Here is a 12,649-nt window from a genome sequence, read left to right as displayed (position 1 = left end):
GGCCTTTTAGAAGATTACTTTAGAAAGCAAGTGATGGCTTCTGAGCTCCATATGCCTTGGGGGAAGTACGCGAATTTGGCTTATCTTTAGTCTTTTAAAGTGTTAAATCGAGGTCTGCGGGCACGAAGAACTGCCAGTCGCCTTAGAGATGTTATAAAAAGCATCATTTTGTGCATTGATTTTAATTTCTCCTCACAACAGTACATTCTGTGCATGACCAAGTTTTTGCAATAATGGTCACAAGTAGTTCCAAGGAACAATTAAATATTTTGGAAATTTGGGGATATGTTAACTTCCAGTAGCTAAAATCACATAGGGGGAATATATGTGTGTCTGTATGTATTCCCATTTGGCAAAGAATGACCAGTAATTTATCAGTTCGGAATGATGATGGGGAGGCTATGTGTAAACATTTTTGAAACTGTGCCATAAAATCCAGAAAAGGCACAGATATCTACATAGTCGCTTCTTTTACTGAGACTTGTTCTGTATCAGAAAATTTACCCGATCTAGCTATTCCCCTTTTATTTTATTTTAACCATTTGAGATGGGATTATTTTATACCAAATTACATTTTGTTTTAACCAGAGTTCATTTTATATTGTTTAATGTTTTCTTTATGATTCAGGATTATTGGTGCTTTGGGATTGTAATGGGTCTTGCCTTGTAGGATTCTGTACTTTTTTTGGAATTGCGTTTGCTTTTTAGGTTGGTTGTTTTGTGTTTGTTTTGGTCGTTGTAGGCTCTTGTCAGAGTCAGTTCTTTTTGTCAGGAGTGGACAAGTTTGCAAATTCCTTAGGTTAGAAATTTTTGTTTCTGGCTCAAACATCTTTCTGAACCTCAGTTTCTTCATTTATAGAATGATATTTTGATTTCAGACTATCATGAAACTAGGGTTCAAAAACAAATATTCAAGTTTGTTAAAATTCTGTTTACAATGGGCTTTCAGTGAGAACTCTGCGGTTCTCCAATGAGTGAAGAGCATACATTACATTTATTGAAATGTATTAAAGGCCCTTAGTTTTTTGGTGGTATTTACCTTCAGTAAGAATTCTGTGGTTCTCCTATGAGTGAAAAACATACATTACGTTTATTGGAATGTATTAAAGATCCTTAGTTCTTGGTGGTTTTCATTGTGGTCTTACAGTATTGTGGCCTTGAAGTAAGATCTTTGTCCTTTTGCATATTTTAAATTAGATTTTCTGTTGGGCAGCATTCATTCTATAATCAAGGGAAATTGGTAGCCATTCATAATAGGATGAACTAGTTCTGTTATCAGGACACCATCTGCAGTTCTTTCAATATTGCTCTTTTAAGAAATACGGGTTGATGTTTTTCCCTATTATTTTATTAATAAGATAGTTCAACAGAATTATGTATTATCTGTTTTAGTATCCTAATGTACTAAGGTGTTTTACTTGGGGAGCCATAGATAATTGACTCAATTGACTTGAAGAGTTTGTTGCAAATCTTTCTGCTATGTTGTGTTACTGAATTTTTTTTCTCCTGCTTTAATATTAGCATCAATCTTCAGTTTTCATTTGATTTAAGACAAATCTTATATCTTGAAATTTGCTATGGGCATGTATCATAAATACTCAAAGAAAACTGTTGTATCTGGGACTTTGTACTTTTAGTGCTAGAGAGGAAATCTTTTGAACTTGGTTTTAGTTTGAGTGGTGGCCTAAAATAGTCACCAATTTCTTTTTGAAATTTAATTACATCATACTTATAAATATAGGCATCAATTTTTGATATTAAAATGGTCATTTTCAAAATGTGAATGATTCCTTAACTCACTGATTTTTAAAATGAATAAAAACCCTGCTTATATATGAAGCCACTGTGACATAAAACGTGAGCTTACACAGTTTATTTAGTCATTGCATTATGGTCATATGCTGGAAAGTTCAATAAGCCATTACCTAGAATGTTTGTGAATAAGCTGGTTTCCACAGTGAAGCTATAGACTACTTAAACAGAAAACTCTTGCTTTTCTTTTTTTTTTTATTTTGTGGTTCCTCGTGACCTTGAGCCAGTCACTTTAAGTCTCTGGTCCTCTGGTTCTAAATCTATAAAATCAGAATATTGGACCAGATTATCTCTAAAGTTCCTTCTAACTTCAGGAGTTTGTAGTTCTATACGAATTACCGAATTGAATAATGTTGATAGGATGGTGTAGGTATAGCTCTGGAGACATTGAAATAAATTTATCATTATAAGAATGTAAATAATTGCAGGTACAATTTTAAGAATATTAGCAGAGATTTCCCGGTTAGCATATGCTTTTTTCAGTTCAGTACTAACACAATTGTACTATATTTTTATGTCTCTTGGATTGTATGTGTTGAAAGTGTATAATATCTTTATTTAACACTGAACTTGGCAACATTCCACCATTTCTTTTTGTTTTCTAAAGGATTGGAGATTTTGGGAAGTGCGTATACTGTTAAATTGTGGTTCTGCCAGCACTGTGGTTTGTGACTGTCAGAGACACTAAGGGAAGGAGGCGCTATATGGAAGAGCATACAGTAGTTGCCTTTCCTGACACCTCAGAATGTTAAATTGTACTTAATTCATTAGCAATGTGGCATTCATAAGTGTATTTAAACGTTTTTGAAACAATTCATTTTTCTCATTTGTTCTCTATAAACTACGTTAGGGGTAGGGTAAAAGAGGCCTATGTGGATGTTAGATTGCCATCTTTGAAAGTAATTTTCAAGATTGGCTGTAGTCTACTAGTTTAACTTATACAACATGATTACACTTAGAGATGGAAATCTTGTATGAAAATTGTCACCTATTTATTAAACTTAAGCAGATGCCCACTGTTGTTTCTTGGTTTTGAACTGAATATGCCCTTTTATAGTGGATTCTGTAGGAAGGGATAGAGGGAGGGAGGGCACAGAGAGAGAAAGGAAAGGAACACTTAAAAAAAGATTTTATTTATTCATTTTTAGAGAGAGGAGAAGGCGGGGCGGGGGGAGAAAGAGTGAGATGTGTGAGAGAAACAGCAATCGGTTGCCTTTCTTATGCCCCCAACTGGGGACTTGGCCCACAACCCAGGCATGTGCCCTGACTGGGAATCGAACCAGCAACCTTTTGGTCTACAGGCTGGTGCTCAGTCCACTGAGCCACACCAGCCATGGTGAAAGGAACACTTTTTAAAAATAAAATGCAGTAGGCAGGTCTAGACTGTTTGAATTGTGAGATAGGCTGAAAGAATGGTTACTAGTAGGCTGCAAGAATTTCTAACTACAGAAATATTGACAATGCCGCATGTGAGGAGGAAAGGTACTGAGTTTTAGTAAAGGAGTCTAGTTCTACTCATGCCTTGATTAACTAGCATTCTTTCTATTTGATAATGTAGCCCTGGGCCAGTCATTGCTTTGTGTTGAAGATACAAAGGTTCTTATTTTGAGGAACTTACAGAGCAGTTTGTGATAAAGGAAGATTCAACAAAGGAGGATCATTTACGCTTTAAAGAGCTAGGGTGAAGCTCCCAGAGTGTACTCTGGCTCTATGAATCTTTAAGGACAAGCAGAAGTTAGCCAAGGGAGTCAGAAAGGGCAAAGACCTGCTGATCATCTTAGTATTAATAGTTTAGAAGGATTTGCTGTCTACGTTTTCAAGATTCAATACTATGCTGACTCCCTCATACTGTGTAAAGCTGCCAAATAATTCTTTGAATGTAGTAAAGTCGCTGTATTATTTATTGCCTTATTACAAAAACCTTGTCCTTTATCGAATATTTTAATGATTAGTTGCCCATATGCTTTGTCCTCCCTTCTTCATGTTACTTTAGGGTGAATATGGAAATTATTTTATGTATGCATCTACAAGATTTAACTTTTACATATGAATTGTTACCCCTCTGATATTTTTTAATGATGTATATGTATATGTTGTAGAAGTTTATAATCTTAGCATTTATATTTTGAAATCTTATAACTTGTCTATTGTTGACATACAAAAGTAACTAAAAACATTTTTTTTAATTAAACAAAAAAGCCCTGACTGGTGTGGCTCAGTGGATTGAGTGCTGGCCTGAGAACTGAGGGGTTGCCGGTTCAATTCCTTGTCAGGTTGCAGGCCAAGTCCTCAGTTGGGGGCATGCCAGAAGTGACCAATGTATGTTTCTCTCACCCATCAATGTCTCGCTTCTTCTCTTTTTCCCTTCCTTATCCTCTCTCTAAAAATTAAATAAAATCTTAAAAATTCTAAAAAGTAACAATGATATTGTTGCTAAACATTTAAAATAACATGTTGTGATTCTGTCTGCTTAGAAAAAAAGTAGAACATACGAAAAAATATTAGGAGTTACAGCTAAGTGCCAGGATTTTATGTAATTTTTGTGTGATATTTTTTAGGCAGCTTGTTAACTTTATTGATTATCTTATTTAAAAATATTCTTATTGTGAATAAAGTAGATAAAATTAAGTATTAAACTCAAATTTCTGAAGGGGTGGGGCAGATGAAGTGAGTGCATGAGGTCAAGTACATAAAAAATGGTAACAGCTAATAGGCAATAGTGGAAACTAGGTCAAACTGAAACTTATACCTCATGTAATGGGGACAGACTATGGTGACTGCTGTACAGGAATGAGGCTAGATAATATTTTTAAAATAATTTTTATTAAATTTATTGGGGTGATTGGATTTTATACAAATAGCTACAACTTACTTAGATTAAACAATTTGCAGCAAACAGATCATCTGTAGACTACTAATCTGAAAGCTTTCATTATTTACTGTTCTTAGGGAATTTCACCAGTTATTTTACCGAAAACTTCATAGGCTTGATTTTTCTCTGAATTGTATTTTTGGTATCACTTGGTATTGTTTTCTCTTTACATTTTCTTGAAAAAATGAAAAATTAACCAGATATTTATCGTCTTTGATTTTAGATACTTGAATAAGACCAAGCAATCATAGAGGAAATACTCTGTCCTATTTCTGATCTCATAAAATCTCATTTCAATAATGTTAGAGACATAGTGCTGAGTCATCCTTTGTGTCACCATTGTTCTTCATTAGCTATTAGTATTAGAGCATTTATATACTCGAGATTTGTGCCCTGGCTGGTGTGGCTCAGTGGGTGAGTGCCGGCCTGCAAATCAAAGGGTCAATGGTTCCATCCCTGGTCTAGGGCACATGCCTGGGTTATGGGCCAGGTCCCCACTAGGGGGCGCACGAGAGGCAACCACACATTAATGTTTCTTTCCCTCTCTTCTCCCTTCCCCTCTCTAAAAAATAAAAAAAAGAGAGAGAGAGATTTGTATACTGCTTTTAATGATAATTTGCTTTCTTGAATTAAGGCATATTTTTCATTTCAGGAAAACATTTTAATCTATTTCCATGAAAAATATCATTATGTGGTATAACCTAAATGTAATAGCACTTCAGACATGTACCATTATGACCTTAAAATATGGCATATATCTAGCTATATTCCCCATGCTGTTCTTTACATCCCTATGTCTATTTTGTAACTACCAATTTGTTTTTGTTAATCCCTTCATCTGTTTCACCCAGTGCCCTAACTCTCCTTTCTTTTGGCAGCCATCACTCTAATCTGTGTATCTATGAGCCATGTTTCTATTTTGTTTATAATTTTTAGAAATCGAGAGATAGGGTAAGAGCAAAAGGAAACATCGATTTCTTGTTCCTCTTGCTGATGCATTTATTGGTTCATTCTTGCCGTAACCTGGGATCTAACCTACAACCTTGGCATATTGAGATGATGCTCTAACCAACTGAGCTATGCTGGCCAGGGGCCTGTTTGTTCATTTATTTTGTTCTTTAGATTCTACATATAAGTTAAATTATATGGTATTTGTGTTTCTCTGACTATCAACTAGTATAATACCTCTAGGCCACTCATGCTTTTGCAGATGGTAAGATTTTATTTATTTTTTGTAATATTCCATTGTATATATGTACCACAACTTTTTTATTCATTTGTTTATTGGTGGACACTTGAATTGCTTCCATATCTTAGCTATTATAAATAATGCTGCAGTGAACATAGGGGTGCATGTATTCTTTGGAATTAGTGTTTTGGGTTTCTTTGGATAAATACCCAAAAGGGGAATCACTGGGTCATAAGGCAGGTTCATTTTAAATTTTTTAGGGAACTTCCATACTATTTTTTGTATGGCTGCACTAATCTGCATTCCTACCAACAGTGTATGAGAGTTCCTTTGTCTCCACATCCTCAACACTTGTCTGTTGATTTACTGATGATGGCCCTAGTGACTGGTGTGAGGTGGTAATTTCAATGTGGTTTTCATTTGCATTTCTCTGATGATTAGTGATGTTGAGCATCTTTTAGTATGTCTATTGTCCATCAATCTATATGGTCTCTTTAGAGATGTCTCTATTTGGATCTATTGTCTATTTTTAAAATTGGGTTGTTTGGTTTTTTGGTGTTGAGTGTATGAATTCTTTATAAATTTTGAATATGAACCCCTATCAGAGCTATCATTGGTGAATATCTTCTTCCATTCAGTTGGTTCCATTCTTTTTGTTTTGTTGATGATTTCCTGTGCTGTGCAAAAACTTTTTAGTTTGATGTACCATTTTTTGAATTTTATTCTTTTTTCCCCCCTTGCCTAGGAGATATGTTAGAGAAAATATTGCTATGAGAAATGTCTGGGATTTTACTGCTTATGTTTTCTTCTAGGAGATTTCTGGTTTTGTATATTACATTAAGTCTTAAATTCATTTTGAGTTTATTCTTGTATATGGTGTAAGGAGGTGGTCTAGTTCCTTTTTTTTTTCCTCATGGATTTGTCCAATTTTCCCACACCGTATTTGAATTAACAGTCTTGACCCCATTGTATATTCTTGTCTCCTTTGTCAAATATTAATGGACTATAAAGGCATGAGGTTATATGTGGGCCTTCTGTTCTGTTCATTGATGTTTTTATGCTAGTACCGTGCTGTTTTGATTACTATGTACATGCAGTGTAGTTTGATATCAGGTAGCATGATATCTCCAATTTTGTTCTTCTTTCTCAAGATTTTTGGGGCTGTTCAGGGTCTTTTGTGGTTCCATGTAAGTTTTTGGTATATTTGTTCCAGTTTTGTGAAATAATGCCATTGGTATCTGGATAGGAATGGCATTGAATCCATAGATTGCTTTGGAGTAATATGGACATTTTGATGATGCTAATTCTTCCTATCCATGAACATGGTATATGCTTCCACTTACTTGTATCTTCCTCAGCTTCTTTCTTCAGTATCTTATAATTTTCTGAGTACCCGTCTTTTACCTCCATGGTTAAATTTATTCTTGGTTACCTTATTTTTTTCATTGTTGTTGCAATTATACATGGTACTGTTTTCTTAGTTTCTTTTTCTTGATAGTTCATTATTGGTGTATAGAAACACCACTGATTTCTAGTTACTAATTTTCTATCTTGCTACTTTACTGAATTCATTTACCAGTTCTAGTAGTTTTTTGGTGGAATCTCTAAGTTTCTCTATATATATTATCATACCATCTGCAGATAATGACAGTTTTACTTTTTCTTTTTTTAATATATTTTATTGATTATGCTATTACAGTTGTCCCATTTTCCCCCTTCACTCCCCTCCACCCTCTACACACTCTCCCACCCATATCCCCCCTTTAGTTGTGCCCATGTGTCATACTTATAATTTCTTTAGCTTATACATTCCCCATACTATTCTTACCCTCCCCCTATTTTCAACCTACATTCTATGCTACTTATTCTCTGTACCTTTTCCCCCTCTTTTCTCCTCCCATTCCCCTGTTGCTAACTCTCCATGTGATCTCCATTTCTGTGATTCTGTTCCTGTTCTAGTTGTTTGCTTAGTTTCTTTTGGTTTTGCTTTAGGTGTGGTTGTTAATAATTGTGAGTTTGCTGTCCTTTTACTATACATGTTTTTTCTGTATCTTCTTTTCTTAGATAAGTCCCTTTAGCATTTCATAAAATAAGGGCTTGGTGATGATAAACTCCTTTAACTTGACCGTATTTGAGAAGCACTTTATCTGTCCTTCCATTCTAAATGAGAGCTTTGCTGGATAGAGCAATCTGGGATGTAGGTCTTTGTCTTTCATGACTTGGAATATTTCTTTCCAGCCCCTTCTTGCCTGTAAGGTCTCTTTTGGGAAATCAGCTGACAGTCTGATGGGAACTCCTTTGTAGGTGACTGTCTCCTTATCTCTTGCTGCTTCTAGGATTCCCTCCTTCATTTTTACCTTGGCTAATGTAATTATGATGTGCCTTGGTGTGTTTCTTCTTGGGTCCAACTTCTTTGGGGCTCTCTGAGCTTCCTGGATTTCCTAGAGAAGTCTATTTCCTTTGCCGGAGTGGGGAAGTTCTCCTTTATTATTTGTTCAAATAGGTTTTCAATCTGTTGCTTTTTCTCTTCCCCTTCTGGTACCCCTATAATTCGGATGTTGGTACATTTAAAGATGTCCTGGAGGTTCCTAAGCTTCTCCTCGTTTTTTGTTTTGTTTTGTTTTTGTTTTGTTTTGTTTTGTTTTGAATTCTTATTTCTTCTTTCTTTCCTGCTTGGTTGTTTTTTTCTTCCTTCTGGTCCACTCTGTTGTTTTGAGTCCCAGTTTCCTTCCCATCACTATTGGTTCTCCGTGCATCTTCCTTCATCTCTTTTATGGTAACCTGCATTTTTTTCATCTAATTTGTGCCCAAAATCAACCAATTCTGTGAGGTTCCTGATCACCAGTGTTTTGAACTGTACATCTGATAGACTGTCTATTTCTTGGTCGCTCAAAAGGATGAGTCCTGGGGGACTGATCTGTTCTTCTGTTGGAAACATGTCTCTCTCTCTCTCTCTCTCCCTTTTTTTTTTTTCCTCGGGGTGTGGTCGTTCTTGTTACGGTGAGGGGTGGAGCCTTAGGTGTTCACCAGGGCTGGGCACCCCAGTCGCTAGATTGTGATGTTGTATGTGGGGGCGGGCTTGGGGGGCGGGAGGGAACAATGGCGGTAGCTCCGTTTTCCTGGGATCTCAGTCCCTTCTCTGGGATCCTGGGTTGCGTGCTCTGCCCTGGTGCACAATCACCGCGCCTCACTGGGTCCGCCAGCCGCCGTTTGCGTACTCAGGGTCCACTGCTACGTCCCGGAAGGCTAACACGCTCCTGGTTGCCTTATGCGCCCAGTTCTCCTCGATCTCCACGCGCCAGGACCTGCGCCTGCTCCTCCTCTCAGCCCCTCCTACCGGTCTGGATGAACGGGTCTACTTCAACTTCTTGGCCATCCGACTTCCATTCAGATAAATTCTCTGTCAGTTCTGGGTGTTATTCTGGTTCTAAATTGTTGTTGATCTAATCTTGGTTGTGCGTGGAGGTACACTGCATCCACCTATGCCTCCATCTTGCCAGAAGTCCAGTTTTACTTTTTCTTTTACAATTTGGATGGTTTTTATTTCTTCTTGTCTGGTGACTATGGCTAAGACTTCTGCTACTGTGTTGAATTAGAGTGGTGAAAGTGAACATCCTTGTCTTTGTCCTAACCTTAAGGGAAACACTTAGTTTTCCTCATTGATTATGATGTTAGCTCTGAGTTTGTATGGATGAATGACCTTTACTATTTTGAGATATGTTCCCTCTACTCCCATTTTGATTCGAATCATCATAAGTGGGTGTTGAATTTTATTAAATGCTTTTTTGCATATATTGATATGATCATATGGTTTTTTGGTGTTTTTTTTTTTTTTTTTTTAAGATTTTATTTATTTATTTATTTTTAGAGAGGGAAGGGAGGGGGAGAGAGAGAGAGACAGAGAGAGACAGAGGCAGAGAGACAGAGAGAGACATCAATGTGCGGTTGCTGGGGGTTATGGCCTGCAACCCAGGAATGTACCCTGGCTGGGAATCGAACCTGGGACACTTTGATTCCCAGCCCACGCTCAGTCCACTGAGCTACGCCAGCCAAGGCGTGATCATATGGTTTTTATCCTTCATTTTGTTTATGTAGTATATCACTTTAATTGATTTGAGGATATTGCACTACCCTTTCATCCTAGGAATAAATCCCACTTGATCATGGTGTATGATCTTTTTAACGTATTGGTGAATACCGTTTGCTAATTCTTTGTTGGGGATTTTTTGCATCTATATTCATCAGGAATGTTGGCCTATAATTTTCTTCCTCTTCAGTGTCTATCTGGTTTTGAAACAAGGATAATGCTTGCTTCATAAAATGAGCTTGAGGGTTTTCCCTATTCTTGGAATTTTTGTTATAGTTTATAAAGGATAGGTGGTGTTCTTTGGATGTTTGGTAAGATTCACTAGTCAAGCCACCTGGTCCAAGTGTTTTATTTGTTGGAGGTTATTTGATTTCTGCCTCGATTTTGTTGGTTGTAATTGATCTGTTAAGATTTTCTGTTCTTGATTCAGTTTTGGAGGATTGTATGTTTCTAGGAATTTATCCATTACTTCCAGATGATCCAACTATATGTGGGCATATAGTTGTTTGTAATATCTTCTGATAGTCTTCTATATTTCTATGGTGTCTGTTGTTACTTCTCTTTCATTTCCAGTTTTATTTATTTGGGTCCTCTCTTTTTCTTGATGAGTTTGATTAAAGGTTTATCAATCTTGTTTATCTTTTCAAAAACCACCTCTTGGTTTCATTGACCTTTTAACACTGTTTTATTAGGCTCTTTTATTTCCACTATGATCTTTATTTTTCCCTCTTTCTACTCACTTTAATTCCTTTAGGTGTAAGGTTAGATTGTTTGAGATTTTTCTTGTTTATTGAGGTATGCCTGTATTGCTGTGAATTTCCCTCTTATGGTTGGTGTCACTGTGTCCCATATAGATTTTGGGTTGTGTTTTCATTTTCATTTGTCTCTAGGTCTCTTGATTTCTTTCTTGATCTCATTGTTAACCCATTCATTGTTTAGTTACATGTTATTTAGTCTCCACGTGTTTGTGTTTTTTTAGTTTTTTCCCTTGTAATTGATTCTACTTTCATATCGTTGCATTTGGAGAAGATACTTGGTATGATTTCAATCCTTAAAAATTTATTGATATTCGTTTTGTGTCCTAAGGTGGTTTATCCTCAAATATGTTCCATGTGCATTTGAAATAATGTATATTCTGCTGATTTGAGGTAAAATGCTTTGAAAATATCAATTAAATCCATCTGGTCTAGTGTGCCATTTAAGGCCACTGTTTCCTTGATTCTTAGTGTTTGGAGAATGTATCCATTGATGTCCATGAGGTGTTAAAATACCCTATTAAAAAAAAAAGTGTTGGCTGCATAAATTCAAGGGTTATATTCTCTTGTTGGATTGATTCCTTTAGCATCATGTAATGTCCTTTTGACTCTTATAGCCTGTATTTTAAAGTCTGTTTTGTCTGATGGAAGTATTGTACTCTGCCTTTATTTTCATTTTTTAAAAAGGTTTTATTTATTTATTTTTAGAGAGAATGGAAGAGAGAAAGAAAAGAGAGGTAGGGAAACATCAGTATATGAGAGAAACATCAGTGGGTTACCTCTCAGCCCCCAATTTAGACACATGCCCTGGCCAGGGATTGAACGAGTGACCATTTGTTTCACATGCCAACACTCAATCTACTGAGCCACATCAGCCACGGCTGTTCTTTTTTATGTGCATGAAATAATCCTTTTCTATCCCTTTCTTTACTTTCAGTCTTTGTGTGTCTTTTGTTCTGAGGTGGGTCTCTTGTAGACATCCTATACTACATAGGCCTTGCTTTCTTATCCATTCAGCTACCCAGTGTCTTTTGATTGGACCATTTAATGCATTTATATTTAAAGTGATTATTGATAAGTACATGTATCTATTGCTGTTTTATTCTTTATATTACCCTTTTTTTCTTCCTTATTTTCTTAAAGAAGTTCCTTTAACATTTTTTGTCATACTGGTTTGGTGGTGATGAACTCCTTTAGCTTTTTCTTGTCTGGGAAGCTATTCCTCCTTCAGTTTTAAATAATAGTCTTGTTGGGTAGAGTAGTCTTGGTTGCAGGTCCTTGCTTTTTATCACTTTGAATATTTCATGCAAATTCCTTCTGAAATGAAATGTTTCTATTCAGAAATCAACTGATAGTCCTATGGGAGCTCCCTTGTAGGTAACTACCTTTCACTTGCTTTTAAGTTTCTCTCTTTATTTTTAACCTTTGCTATTTTAATTATGACATGTCTTGGTGTGGGTCTCTTTGGATTCATCTTGTTTGGGACTTGTATGGCTTTTTCTTCAAGTTAGGGAAGTTTTCAGCCATTATTTCTTCAAATAGGTTTTCAATCTTTTGCTCTCTCTCTTCTGGTACCCCTATGATGTGGATATTTGACCTAGAGGTCCTTTAGGCTAGCCTTATTTTTTTTAATATTTTCCTTTTCCTTTTTTGCTGCCGTGATTGGATATTCTGCTACCTTGTCTTTCAGATTGCTGGTTCAGTTCTTTGCTTCATCTAATCTGTAGTTGATTTCTTCATTTCAGATACTGTGTTCTTCATTTCTGACTGGTTCTTTTTTATGGTTTTTTTTTTTTTTTTTTTTTTTTTTATGCTGTTGCTTTGTTGAGGTTCTCTTTGAGTTCATCCATTCTTTTCCTAAGTTTCTTGAGCATCCTTACAAACATCATTTTGAACCCTGTATCCAGATTGGTTGCCTCAGTTTAATTAGTTGT

At 36.1% G+C, this 12,649-nt stretch overlaps 1 protein-coding gene across 1 annotated transcript in view; it reads left to right on the top strand.

The window, feature by feature from the left end:
- The window catches only part of PPIG (peptidylprolyl isomerase G), a 45,858-nt gene that overhangs the window by 811 nt on the left and 32,398 nt on the right, over positions 1-12,649 (top strand).

Source organism: Phyllostomus discolor, chromosome 4 (assembly GCF_004126475.2).
Source record: "Phyllostomus discolor isolate MPI-MPIP mPhyDis1 chromosome 4, mPhyDis1.pri.v3, whole genome shotgun sequence".
Taxonomy (NCBI): Eukaryota; Metazoa; Chordata; class Mammalia; order Chiroptera; family Phyllostomidae; genus Phyllostomus; species Phyllostomus discolor.
Note: the sequence above shows the minus strand (reverse complement) of the source record. Positions and strands in the feature narration are given on the sequence as shown.